A 22,048-nucleotide genomic window follows, 5' to 3' on the forward strand; every position below is an offset into this window, starting at 1 on the left:
AATGCTCACCAGCACCAGACAATCTGTTTAACACCTTCCTTCCAGAGAGCATCGGGAAACAGGAGACACTTTTCAGAAAACTCTCCCAAATGTGAGTCTTTTTATTAGCATGACATCCAATGACCACCTGGTCCAAAAGTGGGGCTTCACAGCTGATCCTTCAAGGTGGTGAGTGAAAAATACACTTTCCCCAAAGAGAGCAATTTAGTCATCGTCATAAAAATTATAAGATTCTATCTGGCTTTTGCTTCTAAAATTGATTTGTATATTATTATTATGTTTTCTTTTTAAAGAGCCCTTTGGGGTAAAGCTTAGAAAGTACAGGTTGTTTCTCAGTGGGATTTTATCTATGATGCTTTATATGTAAGAGCTGGACCCTTTTTTTCACCCCAATGAAAATCCAAAATAAATGTGCCCTTTGTGGTATGAGAACAGAAACCATGACGATATCAAATCCTGCCTGCTGTGCTGCTTTATTTGCAAAGAACATTGAATACAGTTTTATTCAGACAAACTGCTATATATTCACAGTATGGAGTTTAGTAATATTTCAGCCACAAACAGTTGCATAATATATGATAAGGTCACTAAGAGTTAGAAACTTACTAAACTACCACCAGAATATAAATATCACCCTCCAATATCTAGCAAGATAATTGGCTGATTTGCCAAAGGCAGCACACTAACAGAAATAGTACTTTTATAGGTTTGTCTAAAGGCTCTCTGCCAAACTTTATAACATAGGGTTTAAACTGGATGTTCATGTATTTTTATACTGATTAATAATCATTGTTGTGCTTGTAGAAAGTACATGAATATTGTCCCATTAAATTACTATATCTCTAACAAAAAGTTAACATCTTGTTTCTTGATTATGTTCTTAATCTTTGAGTAAATGTATTTAAATATGAGATATAAGGTTAATCTCATTAAATGTCAATTGTACTAGACAGGCAGCAGATACTGATACTTTAAAGTTACCCCTTACAAAATGTGACGTTTCTCCTCCATTTTGATTGAACTTTTTGGTATGGTATAAAACAACTAGATTATAAATATAAATAACAGGAACCAGGTAAAAGTGGGTCAATTATTCAGCCATGGCTATTTCTCCAAGTATCTTCAACCAGCTAGAAAGCAGTCATTGTATGGTTTGATAAGATGTCAAAAGGTCTGATTTAAGTCTTAAACTCAACTGGAAATGTAGTTGATTGATTGGCTTGGTTGGGTGTTGGCCATTATCATTGTTTGAAATCCTGCTATCGTAACAAAGTCGATAAAACTGTGGGTATAAGACTGTAAGATTCATAAACCTTGTTACTGTTATTAACCACTTGCTGGAGGCCTTACAAGTGAAGAAAACAAACCATTTCAATCTACAGGTAGGTGTTAATATCTTCTAAATTACAGTAATGCCATATATGTTTTACTAAAGTGATTTGATCCTCATTCATGCTTAAAATATTGTTATCTATTGCCCTTTGCGCTGTGTTTATGGGCAAATACCATTATGTTTATGACCTCTGAATCATGATGTGAGAGAGAGAGAGAGAGAGAGAGAGAGAGAGAGAGAGAGAGAGAGAGAGAGAGAGAGAGAGAGAGAGAGAAAAAGAAAGACAAACAAACAGATAAATAGAGAAAGAGAGAACCGGAGATCCTAATAGTGGAGAAAAAAAAACGACAAGCGGGACACTCGTCAGGACATTTTCCTTTTCCAAAGCCTCTGTGAGACCTTTTCATCACATCTGGTATGTATCTGGCTGGGGTCATACAACATGTAATGTGCCTCCTGACTGTAATGTGTGTGAGTGAGTGTGTATTTGGCATGTGTGTACTTGATCTTCAGGAGAAACATGAACCTTTGACACCTGTATTATGTAACTAACTATTGGCAAACCTAGTGTAGTGGGACAACAGTAGGAGTTTCGGCTGCCATTTAAAATAGGCACACATGTAGAGTTAATTTGTGACTCTTTTTGGATTGAAAGGAGCAGCTATGACAAATATAATCATTACACCCATACTGATGTAATAATTAGGCAATGAGGAACACTGATTAAGACGTCTGGATTTGACTTAATGAAGTGTAATTATGAACCAATAACCAAAACATTTCAATGATACTCTGCTCACAACAACAGGGGTAGTAATAATGAGGATAATAGTCAAACAAGCTCAAGTTAATGTATTACTTACATAGACGAAATTGCTAAATTGGACACTTTCTGGGACAACAGGAGGTAATAACAGCAACATTTTGTATTTCCACAGAAATGTCACAGATGTATTTATCAGGAGAGCTTTTTCTGCTTGCTCTTTTTATGGCTGTAAACTGTGTCTTGTGTGTTTGATGGTTTCATCCTTGATTTCTGTCTTTTTATCTCTCTTTATATCACTGCATTTTCTGTACTACCATTACATTTGGTATGGTGTCAGTCCTATTTCTCTGTGGTTCCTGTGTATGTGCTTCTGGAGTGTGTCTGGTAAAGTATTGGGAGTGTTTTTGGTGTCATGTTGTCTGAACTCTGCTTCCAGGGTGTGTTAGTATTGCCCAGGGTAAAGTCCCTTCCTGTCTGTCATAGGGAAGAACACACCATCTGGCAGCTGTAACTGTTTGGTCTTTGGGGGGTGCAGTACATCTCTTCCACCACAAGATGGAGGAAGAGATTTAATGTTCCTGCTTGAACCTGTGAATGTGCATGAGTGTTTGTGATTGGCTGCAAGACTAATGAATGGTGTTTTACTACAAGTGTGATATGAGTGTATATTTCATTTGATCAAAGCGCATTCAGCTGAAATATACATTAATATGGGTACACTCAGTCAACTACATCTACGTTTTGCCGTTATTGTTTGTTGTTATTGTAAAATTAAAATTAAATGTGTATATGGGCTTATAAAAATAAGGCCATATAATATGTGTTATTTTTTATTTTACAACCTTATCATAAAATAAGATAAGTGGTAAATTGTGTTATTGTTTGGTGTGCAGATCAACAATAAAAGGCTCATCATACATACATGCAGACATACAAATGGTTTGACTATGGAGGACAGAAATACATATACAAAAAACTAGATAAACAAACATGATAACATACAGGGAGAGTGAGAAAGTATCAGTGTGTGAAATTATGAGATAATAGGCAGGGGGGGGCAGTGTCATTATTTTCTACCCAGAGGTCTCCTCCTACTTCACAAAAACTCCAGAACTTGTTTACAACCAATGAGAGAAGCGTGTGGGAAGAACCCGCGTCTGTGATTGGTCTAGACTAGTTTCACAGAACCCTCCCTTCCTGAGGAGTTGGAGCGAGTTCAATGTTAGTTTTTCTCAGCCGCTCTGCCTGAGTTACAGAGGGGAAGGAGCTCAGGACTAGCTGTGTGTTCATCGGTATCTGCTCTTCTTCAGAAGTCTTAGTATTGACGTCCATTCAGAAAGAGGATTGACCAGACAAGGCACCATGTGGGCTGCATGTCCACAGAAAGAGCAGGTTGGTAATGTCTCCCTCTCTCAGTTTTTGTCTGACGGTTCTATTTTCGACCATGGGCTGTCGTTGATATGTGTCTCTGTGACACTGCTTGGGTCTGGTCTGTCAGTGGGATCATGGAGAATAATTGACAGTATGTGCAAGTGTGCCTTTATTCTTCCTGCGCATGTACGTTTGCATCAAGGTGATGAGGGCAGTCCTTCATCTTTATCTGCATAGCAAATATGTATACTGTTAATCCTAGTGTCTGGTTATGTTGGACAGATGTGTGTGGAGATGAGTTTCTTGGTCCTTCAGTCGAGGGTGTTAACTTTCTATTCAGGAATTCTGCAACAAGAAGTGTGTTACCTGATGTTTAAGCATGCACAGGTGTGTGTAGTCTTTCTCCAACCCCCCTCACCTCTCACACCCTTTTGTTGAAGTTAGTTGCTCCAGCTGGAATGTCATGGGAGGACTGGAGATATTTAGCTTTTCTTTCTACGCTGCCTCTCCTCCCAGACTCTCCCTTCTCCTCTCTCTTTTTCTGTTGTCTTTGCAACTGAATACACATGATACTGACCTCTGACATTCAGCAGTCTTCCTTTTGCACAGGCAGTAGCAGGAGCATGACCTAAATACGTTACCGTTGTGCAGCCAACACACACACACACACACACACACACACACACACACACACACACACACACACACACACACACACACTGTTGCTCTTACTGTTATTTCTCTCTCAGGTTTTAAGTGTGTGCACGTGACGTGTGTTTAACTCTATTGAGCCTTTCCATGGGATTTTACCTTGCTCAGATTGTGATATCAATCATTAATGTGGACAGTGGGAATTTTAGTCCTCAACCACCTATTGCTCTTTCAAGAAGTTTTGTAACACAAGTTTTATCTTATTGCAATGTTCTACTTCTTCTCTGCAAGGATTTGCATTATTTTTAGCCTGGCATGCAGTTTTAGTGTGGTGAATTCATTCCAGATGTGGATTCCTGCTATATGGTGAACCTCTGTCAAAACCAACAAACTCTGTTCTGAGTTTCCCCACCGCTGTCTCAAAAAGGATACCTTCTGGATGATTTAAACATTATGTGTTCAGCAGACCTTGTTTCTGCAGCTTCCAATAAGTCATTTCATAGCTACTGAAAGGGAATTGTTCATACTTTCTCAAAGATATCTTTAGGTAAAGCTATAGTGACGGCATTGATTTGTTGCTTAAAACAAAGCGGAAGATACAGGAGGTTCATGAGATGCCGAAATAGATGTGATTTATTTATATGGTGAAAGATATCACTGTCATTTGGCGCTCAGACCATCATTAGTATCTTCTTGCTTTTGTATCTCTATTTCTGGCCCACACTCCTTAGTGTTGAACTCTCACATGTTTAGGTCCATGGACAATCAGTTTAAAGTGTTTTATTTTAAATGTTAAAGGGTTAGTTCACCCAAATCCAAAAAACGCCTTTTCCCACTTATCATTAGTTGCTTCATGCAATGTGATGTAGATAACTTGAATTTAGATTGTTATGCTAGCATGAGCAAAGAATATGTGCAACAGTGACACAGTTCCAGTAACATTTCCATTACTAGTGATAATCAACAGTACACACTTGGTTTCCAGTTATAATGGGGACTATTTATCGTTTAAAAAGTAGTTCCAGGACTGTGGATTAACTGGTCATTGTTTCTAGAAAGACAAGTAGCTGTTTTAAAACGTATTATTAATGTATGGCTGTCACCAATTCCAACTCCATTGTTTTGGTGGTAAGGCAGAAATGGAAGTTGCTATGTCAACAGCTGAGAATATAAAACCCCACACTATCTTTATGGTCAGATAGCAGTGGAGATTGTAACTTAGGTGAACTGTGAAGAGCCTGAATGTTCTGCCCTGTTATTATAATCATGTTGACTTAGAGTCACTTTAGTGGTTAGTGCATACTGTAAGTAGTAGTTTGGGCATTTCCCAGCTCTGACTTGGCCGCCCTGGTAGCTCTGAGTCAGGCTTGGCGGACAGAGAGAGAGAGAGAGAGCAGTTCCATCACCCCTTCAGTACAATGATGCCTTGTTTTCCCGCGGCAGAACACAACTCTGGCGACGATGACGTTTGGGGCCTCTCTTTTTCTGGCATCTACTGTATGTCTTGCTTTCTCTGCCTGTCCCCCCATCCATGGTGTGAAGGATTAGATAATGGGCAGCTTTAGTGTGGGCAGAGAGAGAGAGGTGTCACAGACCTCTTTTATTGGTTCCTTCCTCCCCTCCCTCCATCTTCTCCTTTTCTCTCTGTTTGTACCATCTGCGCCACGAGGAGCTTGGCACCACATGTTCTGTGAATGCTAACTTTATGTGATCTTTATTGTATGTGTGTGTGTGAGTGGTAGTATACTATTCAAAGATGGCGTCTCCGTGTATGTATGGCATTACATTACATGTCATTTGTTAGACGCTTTTATCCAAAGCGACTTACATACATTCGGTACTGTGGACAATCCCCACAGGAGCAATTTGGGGTGAAGTGGTCTTGCCCAGGGACACAACGACGTGCTGACTGCAGTGGGACTCGAACTTGCTACCCCCTGATTCGAAGTCCAGCACACTAGCCACTGAGCCACAGCCTCCCTCTGGCATGTTTACAATGATTTAAATCTTTCACCACAGTACCTTGTAAATGTCAAAGCTGTGTTATCACACATCCTGGAATAGATGATGCATCTCATGAGTTATCTATTTGTCTGAACACTGTTGGGTAATCAGTTACAGCACCTTCGCTGTTATTGACATACTACAGATGCTCATCCCGCCTCCAGTGTTCTCTCCAATCATTTGAGACTTTTCTGACAAGCAAACCTAGTGTAGTGGGACAAAAGTAGGAGTATCTATCGGCTGCCGCTTAAAATAGGCACACATGTAGAGCTTATTTGTGACACTTTATGGATTGAAAGAAGCAACTATGACAAATACAATTAGAGATGTCCCGATCCGATCACGTGATCGGGGATCGGAGCCGATCACGTGATTTTCAAAAGATCGGAATCGGGAGAAAAAAATCGGGGATCGGGAATTTCTTTTTTTTTTTTAATAATTTTTTTGTATTATTTTATTTAATGTTACAAAACAAAAATGACCATGTTCACGTCTTAAAGTCATCCTGAGGCCTTAGTTTTGGTTTAAAATTACACAACATCATGTATGTGTTGCTTCTTTTGGGCTTGTTTTCATAGACCTGGTTGCTTATTTCTCTCAAATCTGGCAACAGAGTGGGCGCAGTGTCTAATAGTAGCAGTAAGCTAACAAGAGGCTACGTTCAGCTGGTGACTCGGGAGTCGGGACAGAGAAAATGTCAGGAGTTTGGAAGTATTATAAAATTGAAAGCAAAGGCAGTGTAACAGCCAGATGCAATGTTTGCAAGGCGGAGGTTCCGCGTGGTGGAAAGAACAGAGCTACGTTCAACACGACCAATCTAATACGCCACCTGAGAAACAAACACCAACAACAACACAACGAGTACACAGCGGCCACTCAGGTAACGGCACTGAAACAACCAACACTTTCAGAGACTTTTAAAAGGAAAGAGAAACTGCCCCAGAACAGTGAAAAGGCCAAAAAAAAAAACAGCCAAGATAGCTGAATTCATCGCGTTGGATGACCAGCCGTTATCTGTTACCTTTTTTTTCTCTTAATGCATTGCATAAAGATCGGATCGGGAAAAATCGGTATCGGCAGATTGTCAAAATCAAATGATCGGAATCGGATCGGGAGCAAAAAAAGGTGATCGGGACATCCCTAAATACAATCATTACACCCATACTGACGTAATAATAGAGTGCCACAGCGACGCGTCCTAAAACCTGGAAGTAAAACCCGGAAGTAAACTTCTTCGATCATAAATCTATTGATTAGATTTATGATTAGAAAATTATAAAAGTAGGGTAGACATGTGGATATTATCCGGCTGAACAAAACGTGATCTGTCTCTTCAATTTGTGTCAACCACAGACCTTATTTCGAGCTATTTTCCAAAATCCTATGGAGAAATTGCATTGGTTTTTGTCGAAGGAACCGGAAGTGGTAAAATGCTAACTTACTTCCGGGTTTTAGGACGCGTCACTGTGGCACTCTATTAAGCAATGAGGACCACTGATTAAGACGTCTGACTTTGAGTTAATGAAGTGAATTAACTAAGTAATTATGAACCAATAACCGAAACATTCAGCTTAAACTGTCAAAGTGGTTTATTGATGAAATGCAGTCACTTTTATGTATTCCTTCCCTTGAGCCACAGATTTATCTTTTTCCCCTTAAAAAGGTACACTGTCATTGTTTGGCCAAAGGGAACGAGAACGTTTCAAGATTCAAATGTTTATTGTCATAACATATACAAAACTAGGGTGTGATTATGTAATGTATGAAAACTTAAATCGCAGGTTCCTCAACAGTCAGTCATTGTCCTTAGTCCCGCCCTCATGTTTCTGGCATCAGAGCCTCTGAAGTCAGACTCTACTTTTTCTTTGCAGTGTCTCTTTGCTCTGCTAATATCTCACTGGCACCATACATTCATAATCACTAATGAAAGATGTATTATCAAAAGTCAAAGTCAACTTTATTGTCAATCTCAAAATATGTTTGTACACACAGAAAGATCGAAATACTGTTTCCCACAGTCCCGAAGTATAAAAAAACACACATTAAAATGCGAGAACACTCAATAATTACAAAAAACCACAAAATAACCGTTTACTTCAAGTAAGCAGGATATATATATATATATATATATAAAAGGATTATGTACATAGTGCAAATGGGAGTGCAAAAATGTCCATAGCAGCGTAAAAGTGACTGGTGCTGGATTTTTTGTGTGTGTGGGGTGTTAAAGTCCCGGGCCAGTGGGGGCAGGGTGGAGAGGTGAGATAGAGGGGAGAGGTGGGAGGGGCTACAAGGCTACATTTTCTAAATGTTTTGCCAAATATACAATTTTAATCAAAATAATATTATTGATAATAACTTGAAATATGACATATTATTATTCTCTTTTCGGCTTCATACTTGTATTTTTGGGTTTCTGCTGGAAAATTCTTGCATGCTTATATGGTATCCATCATTTTTCTCCTACAATCTGTCTGAATATCTGAATTCCCTCTCCTTCTGAAACGCTTAAGAGACAGGCACTAAGTTTAAAGCTCCCTCCCGAAAATGCCCACTCTGTACTATTGGCTTGCCAGAATAATAAAACACACTTTTGCAAAGATGCTTTTCAAGCCTTGGTAGGAGATACTCAGATGGGCTGCCTACAAAATCTGACAGTTTGTGGGTTTATTAGGCAACCCAAATGTTCAGTATGTGTACACAAGCACTGAAAAGACAGTTTATACTATTTCTCAAAGACCCCCAACACCCCAGCCACAAACTGTTCTTTCTGTTGCCGTCTGGCAGACGTTACCGCAGCATCCTGGCAAGGACAAGAAGATTCAGAGACAGTTGCTTCCCGCGGGCAGTGAGACTGTTAAACAATTTAACTGTTGAAACAACTTCAAAACATTCTTCTGCTACTCAGTAATATGTATCTAATACCTAATATATATATATATATATATATCATTCCAATAACTTGTATATAGACTTGTACTGCACTATTCCACATCATCACTTTATTTTATAACTATTTTTCTTTTTGTATTGCTCTTGCTCTTATTGTTATTATGTTATTATGTTGCATTGTTGGAGAAGCCTGTGACATAAGATTTTCAACTACATAATTACTCTGTAGCTATGTCAGATTGACAATAAAGAACCTTGAACCTTGAACCTTGAACCTTCTCCTTAAACAGTGAGGGAAAAATGTGATAATAATAATAATAATACACAGGATTTGTATAGTGCTTTTCCTAATGCTCAAATACGCTTAATATGCATAGAGTGATAGTGGGGTGTCTGAATTCCTCCTAAATGAGAAGTTAATCTGTAAATGCTCGCCACCTTGTTGTTGTTGTTGTAGCCTTTATTTATCCAGGTTAAAAAATCCCATTGAGATCAACGATCTCTTTTACAAGGGAGACCTGCGGCACATTTAGTTACACATATAAAACAAACAGAAAACAAAAGGACATCACAACATAATTACAGGGGTATACATTAGCAACCTATTTACATTTACAGGTATCCAATAATATTTCATCCAGCCATGCTTTAAAATGATGCAAGGGAATCAAAATGCTCAGTTTCAAAATGTTTTGCATAGTGTTCCAAGCTAGAGGAGCAGCGCACATAAAAGCTTTAGCACCTAAAACAGTCCTAGCACTTGGCACATGTAATAAAAACACATCCTGTGATCTCAGGCAATAGCTACTTGCCACTCTCCGTGAGATCAAAGAGGAGATATAAGAAGGTAGTTTACCCAGCATGGCTTTGTAGATGAACATGTACCAATGACTGAGCCTCCGACCAGCAAGTGAAGGCAGACCTGCCTTGGCGTACAGGGTACAGTGATGAGTAAGTACTTTACAGTTAGTAACAAATCTCAGAGCACTGTGATAGGCGGCATCTAACCTTTCCAGGCAATGGGCAGGTGCATTCATATACAACAAATCACCATAGTCTAGCACAGGTAAAAAGGTCACAGTGACTAGCCTTTTCCTGGCTTCAAAAGAGAAACCGGGCTTGTTTCTGAAAAAGAAACCTAGCCTAACCCTCAGCTTTTTAAGCAGATTAGTGACCTGAAGTTTAAAAGTAAGACAATCATCAAGCCAGATGCCAAGGTATTTATAATAGCTAACCACTTGGAGTACTTGTCCTTGCATAGTCACAATATCCAAAGCAGTCTCTGGAGTCTTTTTAGCTTTAGAAAAGAGCATTACTTTGGTTTTCTCAACATTTAAAAGAAGCTTTAGTTCAGAGAGCTGAGTCTGAATAATGTTAAAAACAGCCTGTAATTTAACAACCGCCTCCTTAATGGAGGGACCTGCACAGTACATCACGGTGTCATCCGCATAAAAATGCAAAGTAGCTTCATCCACATTTTCACCTAAGCTATTGATGTAGATGGAGAATAAAAGTGGACCTAAAACAGAACCTTGAGGAACACCATTAGCAATGTTCAACCACTCAGAAGACAGCCCATCAAAGTGAACACATTGGGACCTTTCAGAGAGGTAGTTCACAAACCACCCCACTGCATGGCTGGATAAGCCAATACTGAGTAGCCTCTGCTTTAAGATGTGATGATCGACTGTGTCAAACGCTTTGGAAAGGTCAATAAATAGAGCTGCACAACTCTGCTTTTTATCCAAAATACTTGTAATGTCATTCACCACTTTCATTGTGGCAGTGATGGTGCTATGTTTCTTTCTGAAACCTGACTGATGTTTAGACAGGATGTCATTGTTACATAAAAACTCCTTTACTTGTTCACTCAGTAGGCGTTCAAGAACCTTAGCCAGAACTGACAATTTCGAGATGGGCCTATAATTATTTAAAACAGTTGCCTCCCCTCCTTTTAGTAGTGGCAGGACATACGCTGACTTCCATACTTTAGGAATTGTGTTTGTGCTGAGGGAGAGGTTAAAAAGAGTAGTGAGAGGTGGAGCAATAAAATCTGCAGCTATCTTTAAAAAGAAAGGTTCTACGTTGTCCGGGCCAGCCGGTTTCTTAGGATCTAACTTAGATAATGCTTCATGAACAACATTTACAGTAAAAGGAGTAAAACTGAAAGGGTTTTCCAAACCACATTGTTCAGAGTCACCGACTGTGGTGTTCACAGAAGCAGAGTTAGTCACAGAATCAAACATAGAACCGCAGGACACAAAATGCTCATTAAAACAATTTAACATAGTACCCCTGTCCGATATCGAGCCAGATGCTGTGGTAATGCACGGAGGTAGCTCATTTCGGATCTCACCGGTGGATAGCGATTTTATGGCTTTCCAAAATTTCCTAGGATTATTTAGGTTTTCTGTAGTAACTGACAAATAGTACTTCGACTTAGCACTTTTGACCTGTGAAGTGAAGCTATTCCTTAGCTGCCTAAAACGCAGCCATTCTACCTCTGAGCCTGATTTCCTAGCCTTTGCCCAGGCCTTGTTTCTCTCATGTAGGAGACTGGACAGTTCAGCAGAAAACCAAGGATTGTCTCGTCCCTTTACTCTAAAAGTACGTAGGGGTGCATGTTTATCTATAATTTCCATAAAACCAAGATAAAAATAAGACCATGCAGTTTCAACATCAGCACACAGATCGATTTTTCCCCAATCAAACCCAAACAGATCATGAACAAAACCCTGCTCCACAAAATGTTTTATGTGTCTCTTAATAATAATACGGGGTTTAACCTTTTGCACCTTAGTGTCCCTAATTGTGGCTACAACACAGTGGTCACTCACATCATTTGCAAATACTCCCACAGATGAGTATTTATAGGGAACATTAGTTAGAATGAGATCAATTAGGGAGGATTTATTAGGGGACTTAACGTTAGGGCGAGTAGGACTGTCAACAATCTGAGTAACATTTAAAGAGATACAAAGGTTTTTAAAATCCTCTGATACTGCAGTTAACCAGTCCCAGTTAAAATCTCCAAGTAGCACTATTTCCTTGTAGTCTAGTTGTGATAAAAGTTTTGCTAGTGAAGACAAGGAGTCCTTGACAGCTGAGGGGGGTCTGTAACAGCCCACCACCATGACTTGTTGCCCCTTTGCCACTTCTATATTTAAGGCTAAAAATTCGAATTGCTTACTGGCAGATTTGGAGATCAATGTGGTTACACTGAACTTATTCTTAACATAAATGGCAACTCCACCACCTTTATTAGGCCGGTCGGTACGATACACATTATAACCATTTAAGGATATGTCAGAGGCCAAAATCGTTTTATTTAGCCATGTTTCTGATAAAACAATGACGTCAGCGCCAGTCGAGCTTGCCCAAATGCGGACAAAATCTAGTTTACCTAACAGACTGCGCACATTCAAGTGGATGAAACCCAACCCAGATCTAGCTTTAAAATCAGCAGGAGTAGCGATCTGACTACTACTACTGGGCGGACCAGGGTTAGGTTGAACATTTCCTGACAGTAATAACAACAAAAAAAACAGGCATCTTTTCCTCTTAATCGACACACACACATTGTCATCTACTTTAGAATCACCGGAAAAGTCTGCGAGAGTTTGATTAGAGTTTGAGAAGCAGTCCTGAAGAACCATCATCGCAGGCAAACAAAAAAGACAAACATATTTTGTCGAGCAGATTGTCTGCGACAAGGTGACCGGTAAATGTTTGTGTAAGACATCCGAACCTTTACAGGGGATGTCCACTGCGGGCGGTAGAACAGACCTGAACCCAGTCGACTTCTCCGGATGACGAGAGAACTTCTCATTGTCCAAAATAGCTAACAGGCATAGCAGAATCACAATAGGGGCCATTTTCCCAGACCAGCACAGCATCCGGATAGGTGCGCAAGCAGGCCCGAAACGTGGAGGCGCTCTGGTCTCTCCGCGATGACCCCGGTGCAAAACCTCCTCAGCACAGCAGGATAGGCGAAGCAGGCCCAGCTCAAGGCGTAGAGGCGCTCCGGTCTCTCCGCTATGTCCCCGGTGAAGATCCTCCTCAGCACAGCAGTACAGGATAGGCGAAGCAGGTCCAGCCCGAAACGTAGAGGCGCTCCGGTCTCTCCGCGATATCCCCGTGGTAAAAACCTCCTCGGCACCGTAGAGCACGACAGGTGGAGCAGGTGGATACAGGCCTCCGCTACAGCAGGTGTAAAGCAGGCCGCAGCCCGAGCGCACCTAAGACCCTTCTAGCAACAAGATGCCCTAAAGTAGCAGAGGATATTTTTGTGTTTGTATTAGAATTGTAAAAATTCTTATACCTTGGCTGTGGGTGAGAAAAATGCTACTGTTTCCCTGTTCAAGATTTCAAATCAAATCAAATCAAGTTTTATTTATAAAGCACATTTAAAAGCGATTTTTGGTCGAGCCAAAGTGCTGTACATGTAATAAATTTGGTTTGGTATCATGTAAAGTTCACATCTTCACTCCCAGCAGTAGCCCCAGCATGGCGAGTTCCCACCCTTTAGACAGGATCAGATTACTGACACATCCCATCATGCTGCCTGCTTTTGTGTACACAAGTAACAGCAACACAAAAGACAAGTGTGTAGTATGTGTGATCATTTTACATGAGAACCAATGGCCTTCCCACACGGTTCACAACAGTTTTGGAGTGAATCTGACTTTTGGTTGCTAGACCAGAGATAGCAAAAGTACACACATCCTTTACTCAAGTAGAATAACAGATACTTGTGTTTTAAAATACTCTGGTAAAAGTAGAAGTACTGACTAAACTTCTTTAGTCAAGTAAAAGTAAAGAAGTATGGGCTTTGAAATGTACTTCAGTAAAAAGTACCCATAACTAGCAGCTGTTTTAAAGAGTACCTGACCTCCCTTTATATTAATAGAACAATAATGTCATTGTTAGCTAATGAATGTTTCCATGCTGAACAACGGCAACATGACAACGTTTTCATTGGTCCCTCTTCTTTAGAGAAGACCAGGAAATGATGGATACACGGATCGTGTTCAAATCAATAGGCACGCAATGACTCTAAATAATAATGATCACGCCACCAAACACACATTCAAACTAAAGGAACCAGCCTGTTTGGGAAATGTAAGAAGTAGAAAGTACAGGTATTTGTGTTCAAAATGTAAGAAGTAGAAAGTACAGGTATTTGTGTTAAAAATGTAAGAAGTAAAAGTAAGAAGTCGGCAGAATAATAAGTAGTGGTGTAAAGTAGTGATACCAGAAAAATGTACTTAAGTACATTAACAAAGTATTTGTCTGACCTTATGATAAACCTCAGGAGGACAGACGGCACGAAATAAGAGACTATAAAGGCAAATCCCAATGAACGAAAACAAACTCACCTCGCCCTGCTTGCTTTTGACTCATGCGATCTCAGAGAAACATCAATGGGTGTAAATGAATGTGAGATACTGTATTAATGAATGACGAAGATGTTGAATACAGTATTGATTGTGGATTAACCTGGTGTCATACACAGTAATTATTAAACTTTTCATACCACTATCTAACAAGCCTTCATTTAAAAGTTATGAATAAATCATTAACTAATGCTCTTTAAAAGTGATACATCCTTCACCTTATCGTCTCTGCGTTGCCACGTTTGAGAGACAATGACAGTAAAGTCTTTCTGATAAACGATCAAGTCTGCAGTTATAAAAGTCAGCGCTAATAAAGGTCACAGAGTAAAAGTAGGTCACCAGTAATCATAAATGTAAACCGCTTATAATAAATATATAATCATTTACAGCTGTTCCTTTTAAAGGAATAGTTTTAGACTTCAGGAATGTCCTCACACATTTTCCAAAAGAAATGTTGGATAGAAGATTGATTTAGTTACATTTGAAGCTTACAGCTAGCACCTAGAAAGCTTAGCGTAGAACCAAGCATGAAAACTGGTGAAAAGCTAGCAGGCCTCCATCTTGTTTGTTTAATCCGTACATAATCACAGTGTAAAAACAACAATTTAACAGAGGATTATACAGTATATTGGACTATTTCTCGGTTAGGAGCAGTGACTTAACTACAATGTTGCTCTGAAACAGCTCAGAGGTTGAAAAAAATATTGTAGAAGATGCTTGTTCGCTTTGTAAAATGGGGAGTTGACGCATTTACACTTGGGTTTGGTACAGGTTTAACAATCAAGGTATGACCTATCACAGACATTAGTCTCTCAAAGGTCAAGCAGCCCATAACAGCAGTCTATTTGATGAACTATAAAGACTATCAAAGAGATTTATCATAACCTCACGATCCAAAACAAGTTCCCATGGTTTTTACTGATCAAAAAAAGCATTATTAAATGATTAATTTAATAATGCAAAATGCCTTTAATAAGAAATTATGATGGTCGCTTCCACAAGTGGTCCCTTATTAGAATGTGGTATGTATATGGTTTTGTTCTTTGGTGGTTTATTATTTTCTGGGGCAGCTGTGTCTGTGAGGTAGTGGAGTTGTTTTCCAATCAGAAGGTTGTGCGTTCGATCCAAGCCCCTGCACTCCACATGTCGATGCTTGGGCAAAATACTTAACTAAATACTTAAAGTTTTTCCCGCTGGCATGGCCCAATGGTGTGTGAATGTTATTATGGCGCATTTCCACTACAGCGCGGTTTAAGCGTGCCGTGCCGTTGGTTGCGTTGCCACTAGGCGTAGTTCCGGCTAGTGGGTACTTTTTCACAGTTTTTCTGGCTCTCCAAAATCGAGGTTCTTTCCGGGCCAACAACCGGGCTGAGTATGCTAAACTAGTGAGAGAATCGCTGGCAACTACAACAAAATGAACATATTTGACCGTGATTTAATTGTAGTACACGTTTCAAAATGATGCCGAAGTAACAACATACTGATACCGGTTAGTAAAAACCATGAATTAATGCTTTGACAAGTCTGCAGACAAGACAGCAGGCGAAAAACCTTTTAAAATGCGTGTTTTCTGAATGGAGATCGGCTAAGCTAACGCAGTATATGCTCCGACCATCCACACTCACAACAACGGCCTATACAGACATAAATAAACCAGCGACTGTATTCGCCATGACACAGGCAGTCTGTGGTTTGTACTTGTTTAACTTTTGTCTAGTTTCTGAACAGATATGAGGAGCTGTGAGCTCTGAGTGCTAACAGCTAACGGCTGATGTTGGTTTTGTGTTTCGCATTGAAGATGACGTCACGGCTCCGCCTACACTGCGTTACTATAGTTACTGCCCCAGTTCCTAAACTGTAATGGAAACGCAGCATAAAGTGAGCCTGGCCTAACAAGGCCTAACGAGGCCTAGCCATACTGTACTAAGCCGAGCGAGGCCCTGCAGTGGAAAAGCGCCATTAGCTTCCTTGAGCTGGGGGCACCTTGCAATGGCAGCCCCTTCCTCTGTATGAATGTGGGGGGAATGGAGGAATGATGACTTGTAGTTGTAAAGTGCTTTGAGGAGTCTGGAATAAATGCAGTCCATTTATCATTCATCCCCAAAGCTGTGGTCTAACTTTTAAGTTAAATATAAGATAAGATATTACATTGTTCTTAATGGATTTGGTATTATGAGGAATCAAACATAGCAGCATGTTCTCAATGGCTCTGTGGTGCGGGGCGAAGACTATTTTACCATTTGTTACATGTAGAAAAGATATACAAGTTCCCTCTTTGCTTTAAGATGCCTCGAAGACTCTCTCTCTCCACTTTACCAAACCTCCACATTTCTCCCACTCAACATTCTTTCATTTTCTTCTTCTATGCGTTGATTCCAACTAAGTGACATTTAAGAGGCATGGTAGCTCGTGAAGGGAGAGGCGGACACTCTTATCTGCTTCTGTTGATATTTATAAACACGTAACTTGCTGGCTGTTCAAACTATCACCATGACAACAGGACAGGAAGCAGGAAGTAGGCAGCCGTCCATTGGAATGGAGTCGAGAGATAACTCCTAGTTTCATGGCTCTTCTCACCATCGATCTGCTCTCCCATCAGACACGGAAACATGACCAGTGCTTTTGTCCATGCATGTGCGTGCGTGAGTTTGACATCTGACTCCACACATGCAGACATTCAAACCACATGCAGCATACCAGGTCCCTCTGCAGTTAACCTCTCAGTGGGTCAAGCCTGTGGATATTCTTAGAACAGGAAGATAACTGCAACGTCATAAATACTTCTGAAATCCATGATTACATTTCCACACAAAAACATCAGCTGAATGTTATGACCTTGACTATATCCTGTATGTCTACTGAGACCAATTAAGTTGCTTTCTCTTGGTTTTAGGAATCGGTTTTACAGTTACACGGTGGAAATATTAATCCAAAGACAACTGCATGATCTTGTCTTTTTTCCTTGTCCAATTGTTAGATCACAATGAACTATCGGTGTATGAAATGTACGCTCTTTATGCAGGTCGTAGAGGTCTGGTTGCATGGCTCTCCTCTTGTTCTCTTAAAGATGCCATTCCTTTTTTCCACCTCCTACCCCTGAAAAGCTTGCTAAATGTGGCTGCAGACCCTTCAAACTGACAGATGAGGTGTCAGTAGGGCAATGTGGCACTTGCAAGAAGCCCGGGTTGCATTGCAATTTTGTTATGAGTCCGGATTGAATTGTCTTTCGGGTATGTGGGCACTATTCTATATATAAACTAGATGGGCTAAGATGTCCCACTTTTCTTAGCTGTGTGCAATATCCTCTTCCTCACTGTTGTCTCTCAGTACAAAACATGACCAAGCTAAGTCACCTCATTAGAGTCCATGCTGACTCAGCAATGGACACACATGCTCCGCTTAAGAATTTGAAAACATGATTCAGAATCATGTCATTATTTGTTACCATCTTTTTTATCAAGTCATGTAGAATAATCCCATTTAATATCACCCAGTTCCTTCTTCAGGGATATAACTGAATGAGGAAGTGATCAGATGAATGAAGACAGTCAACTATTATTGTGCAGTCACTGAAGACAGCTGGTGGCTGCAGGTGACTCTCCTGACGGTCAGAGCGTGTTGGGTCTTGTTCTTTGCAGTGGGAATGTCTACTGTCTGGCTGTTATCTCTTGGTGAGCGTACTCCTGTGTTACTTACTTGTCACGAGCATTTTAGTTCCAAACAGAAGAATGTAACACTTTGCAGGGAATGAAGTGGTATTTACGTGTGTTTCTAAGTCTGGGTTACATTGTTTACTATAATTGTTACACTCGGGTAGATATGTATGTTAATTTCAGGCTTTAACTGCATTTTATGTTTGCAAATATATTCGGTAGAAAGCCCTAAAATGTCCATCTCCCAGTCCCAGAGAGTGTGATTTTATTTTGCCTTCACTGACTGAAAAGACATTTGACTTGTGTGTGTGTGTGTGCTTTTGTCTGTGTGTGTGTGTGTGTTGTTCCTGCCCCAGCTTGTTTCAGAGAAAACAGTCCAGAAATCAGTTGAATCACTAAAAACTCATACTTTAGTGCTGCTCCTCCCCGTTTACATCAAAACTAAGAAGACACTGTGTTTATTTCTAGACTTATGAACAATACTTTTAATTTGATTAATTTTAGGACATATTTCATGTTCGTTTCTTGTCCAAACATGCATGTTTACTTAATCAGTGACTGCTTTGTGTCTGCTTTTATCAGAAGGTTGTCATATGTTGTAACATTTTCAATGACGCTCTAGCTACTCCCTGCTATCTTATCTCATTACAAACCAGTATACAAGACTAGCATTTATTCGTAAACTGAATTGATTTACTAGTACTCATCAGAACTACAGTACAACACATTTTTGATAGAATAGTAGATTAATCACGATAGAAAACATAACTATGACCCTGTGTTGTACAGCAGTAAGGGAATGCATGAAATGACCACACACTTGAATTGTAATCTCTTGTGAGAATCAACTCTCTCTCCTTTCCTTTATTCCCTTTCCTCCTGATTCTTATTGTTTTCTCCTGCACTCAGAGGAAGGTTGGTCAATGGTGCATGAGGAAGTCTCCCATGACTAATCACTTCTCTTGGTGGTACCTTTTTTGTATTGGTCTTCCTTTTGTCTGTGTTTATATATTGACATTACTTGCACTTTAAAAGATGTATCGTAGCTGTGAAGCAATGTTTGACCTCCACACCCTGTCTGTATCCTGTCTTAGTAATACAGGAATCTTTGGGGCAGTAGTGAAGCGAATGCATGATACATTAAACAGGTTTAACAGGTTTTTGGCATTTCAATTGAAACAGGCTTTTTATGCAGAATAAACCCCGTGTTCTCAGTGGTGTGTTTCGGTGAGGTTACAGTGAGACTAAAACAGAGAGCTGACTCCCAGCTGACTTTACTCCCAGCGGCTCAGGAAGAAATCACTACGGATTATCAAAGACCCCCATCACCCCAGCCACAAACTGTTCTTTCTGTTGCCGTCTGGCAGACGTTACCGCAGCATCCTGGCAAGGACAAGAAGATTCGGAGACAGTTTCTTCCCGCGGGCAGTGAGACTGTTAAAAGATTGAACTGTTGAAACAACTTCAAACATTCATCTGCTACTCAGTAGTATGTATCTAATACCTAATATATATATATCATTCCAATAACTTGTATATAGACTCGTACTGCACTATTCCACATCATAACTTTATTTTATTTTATAACTATTATTCTTTTTGTATTGCTCTTGCTCTTATTGTTATTATGTTATTATGTTGCATTGTTGGAGAAGCCTGTGACATAAGATTTTCAACTACATAATTACTCTGTAGCTATGTCAGATTGACAATAAAGAACCTTGAACCTTGAACCTTGAGCACAGTTTATCCATGTTCCTTCACTCAAAGTAAACATCAATATAACATGACAAGAAGTCTGTGTGGTGCTGCTGCACATATGTGTCCATAAGGCAGCCTGACATTTGCCCATGTTTGTCTTTGAAGCTTTTTGACTGTATGTGCAGTTCACTGTGTGCATACTGCGTTGAATCCTTCTGTCACTGCACACTGTGGATGCATCATTTCCATTTCATAGGGGCTGACTGCAGCCATGTGTGGGTGTGACGCTAAGCCTTGAACGCTCTTACTCAGCATGGTGTCTTACAAATCAAATTGCATCACCAACTCCTTCCTATGGGTGCAGTCAGTGCAGTCATTCACATTCCCATGCACAGCATTGACAGAATATCTAAAACTACACAGCAAGGCACTTGATAATTAGTATGCGAGTACACAATACGTTATTAAATACATGTGATTAAATTATTCGGATGAGGAGGAGGTCATCAGCTAACTGGTTCAGTGTGTGAGTCATTAATGAACTACTGAAGTCAGAAAGTTGGTTTGTAATTTACTGGATTTAATTAGGTTAGGTCTCTGAAATGAATGACAGACGTGGAGAAGCTGCTCATAAAATGAACGTGCGGTTATTCTCGGTATGTGTGTGAATGTGTGTGTGTGCTTGTTTGTGTGTGAAAGCTTTGCATAATGTCATATTCATGGTTCAACATTTGCATTTTGTATTTTTATTAAGAATTCTGTGGTTTGCAACAACACCCTTTCTTTGGAATAAGGAATAATACTAATGTTCACAGTGTTTCATGATGTAGATGATACATATCATCTTCTTTTTTTTTAACCTGTTAAGCCCTGAGCCTGTTTTTCAGGCCTCAGGCTCGAAAATGACATTCCCAGAACAAATGACCATAACTTCGCTTCTAAAAGGGGTAAATTCATAATATTTGTTCTCAAAGCAATTATAAACCTGTGAGTTGGCTGTAGAAAAGTCAGAATCAATATAGAATTGTTTTTATTTTAAAGTAAATTCCGATTGAACATAGTAAAAAAATGTAAATTATAGTGTCCGTCCAACAAAAAAACATTACTTATAGTGAAAACCACCCTTGAATGATGGGATAGTAGACTAAAAGCTTTAGGAATCCAAACTATAACATATAAGTACCCTGTATCAAGATTGATGCAAAACAAGTGACATTTGACCTTTTTTAGAGAGGTTTAGCAAAAAAAAAACACCTTTGGGGTCATTTGGGCGGATTTGGGTGTATTTGCCGTTTCTCTGGAACCCATTGGTCGATTTTGGTGATTAACATCTCTTATGAACCGTTAGAGCCAATAGAATCCAGGGGGAAGTTCCACATACACACACACGTTACCATTGAGGAGTGAGAGTGACGCGCACGCAGTCGAAAGCTATGTTACGCTCTAAAAACTGAAAACTGAAACCTAGGCTCAAACGAGTAAATATGAAGATGGATTGTTTAACCTCCACACCCTGTCAAGGAATTTTTGGGGCAGTAGTGAAGCGAATGCATGATACATTACACAGGTTTAACAGGTTTTTGGCATTTCAATTGAAACAGGCTTTTTATGCAAAAACAAAAACACCTTTGGGTGGATTTGCCGTTTCTCTGGAACCCATTGGTCGATTTTTTATAAGTTCCACATATACACACACGTTACCATTGAGGAGTGAGAGTGACGCGCACACAGTCGAAAGCTATGTTACGCTCTGAAAACTGAAAACTGAAACCTAGGCTCAAACTAGTAAATATGAAGATGGATTATCAGTAATCATTACAAAGTGACACATTGGATTAACCATTGGATTAACCTTCAGCGGCTTTTTTATCGTTTTTATCAGAACAACAGCAAAGGTAAGACTGTTCGCGTGTTTGCTCCGTAAAGCTACGTTGTGTGTTGTCTGGTTTTGCTTCCCATGCCGCGAGTTCTGGTCGCTCAGTGATGATACTTATATTTCTGGAATCTCAGCTTGCTAGCTGATGTCTTGTTTGTGCAGATCCGATAAGTGGTGGAGTGTTTCTACCGTGAGTTCTGTGCTAAGTGCGTTAGCATTTTTTCGCTCGGGGCTAATTCAGAGGCTCGGCATTAGACTTGTGTTTTGTTTGGCTAAAAATGGTTCATATCGTCAGTTAGCTGAGTTTCTTCCCGTTAAGTGGATATGACACATTCATAGTTTGTTAAATGTTAAGAAGCCCTCAGACGCTGTTTCTTGCAAGATGTTGCGTTTTGCCCCCGCGGG

General features: G+C 39.9%; 1 protein-coding gene across 4 annotated transcripts in view; it reads left to right on the forward strand.

The window, feature by feature from the left end:
- Positions 1-1,727: 1,727 nt before the first annotated feature.
- The window catches only part of pld1a (phospholipase D1a), a 47,899-nt gene continuing 27,578 nt past the window's right edge, over positions 1,728-22,048 (forward strand). Inside the window, exon 1 of one of the 4 annotated variants that reach the window (XM_034144410.1) lies at positions 1,728-1,748. The gene's annotated coding sequence lies outside the window, so the exon portion shown is untranslated. Of the gene's footprint in view, positions 1,749-3,343; positions 3,492-18,007; positions 18,085-19,537; positions 19,556-22,048 lie in introns of those variants that run through there. The other 3 variants (XM_034144408.1, XM_034144409.1, XM_034144411.1) reach the window with 3 other exon arrangements.

Source organism: Trematomus bernacchii, unplaced genomic scaffold (assembly GCF_902827165.1).
Source record: "Trematomus bernacchii unplaced genomic scaffold, fTreBer1.1, whole genome shotgun sequence".
Classification (NCBI taxonomy): Eukaryota; Metazoa; Chordata; class Actinopteri; order Perciformes; family Nototheniidae; genus Trematomus; species Trematomus bernacchii.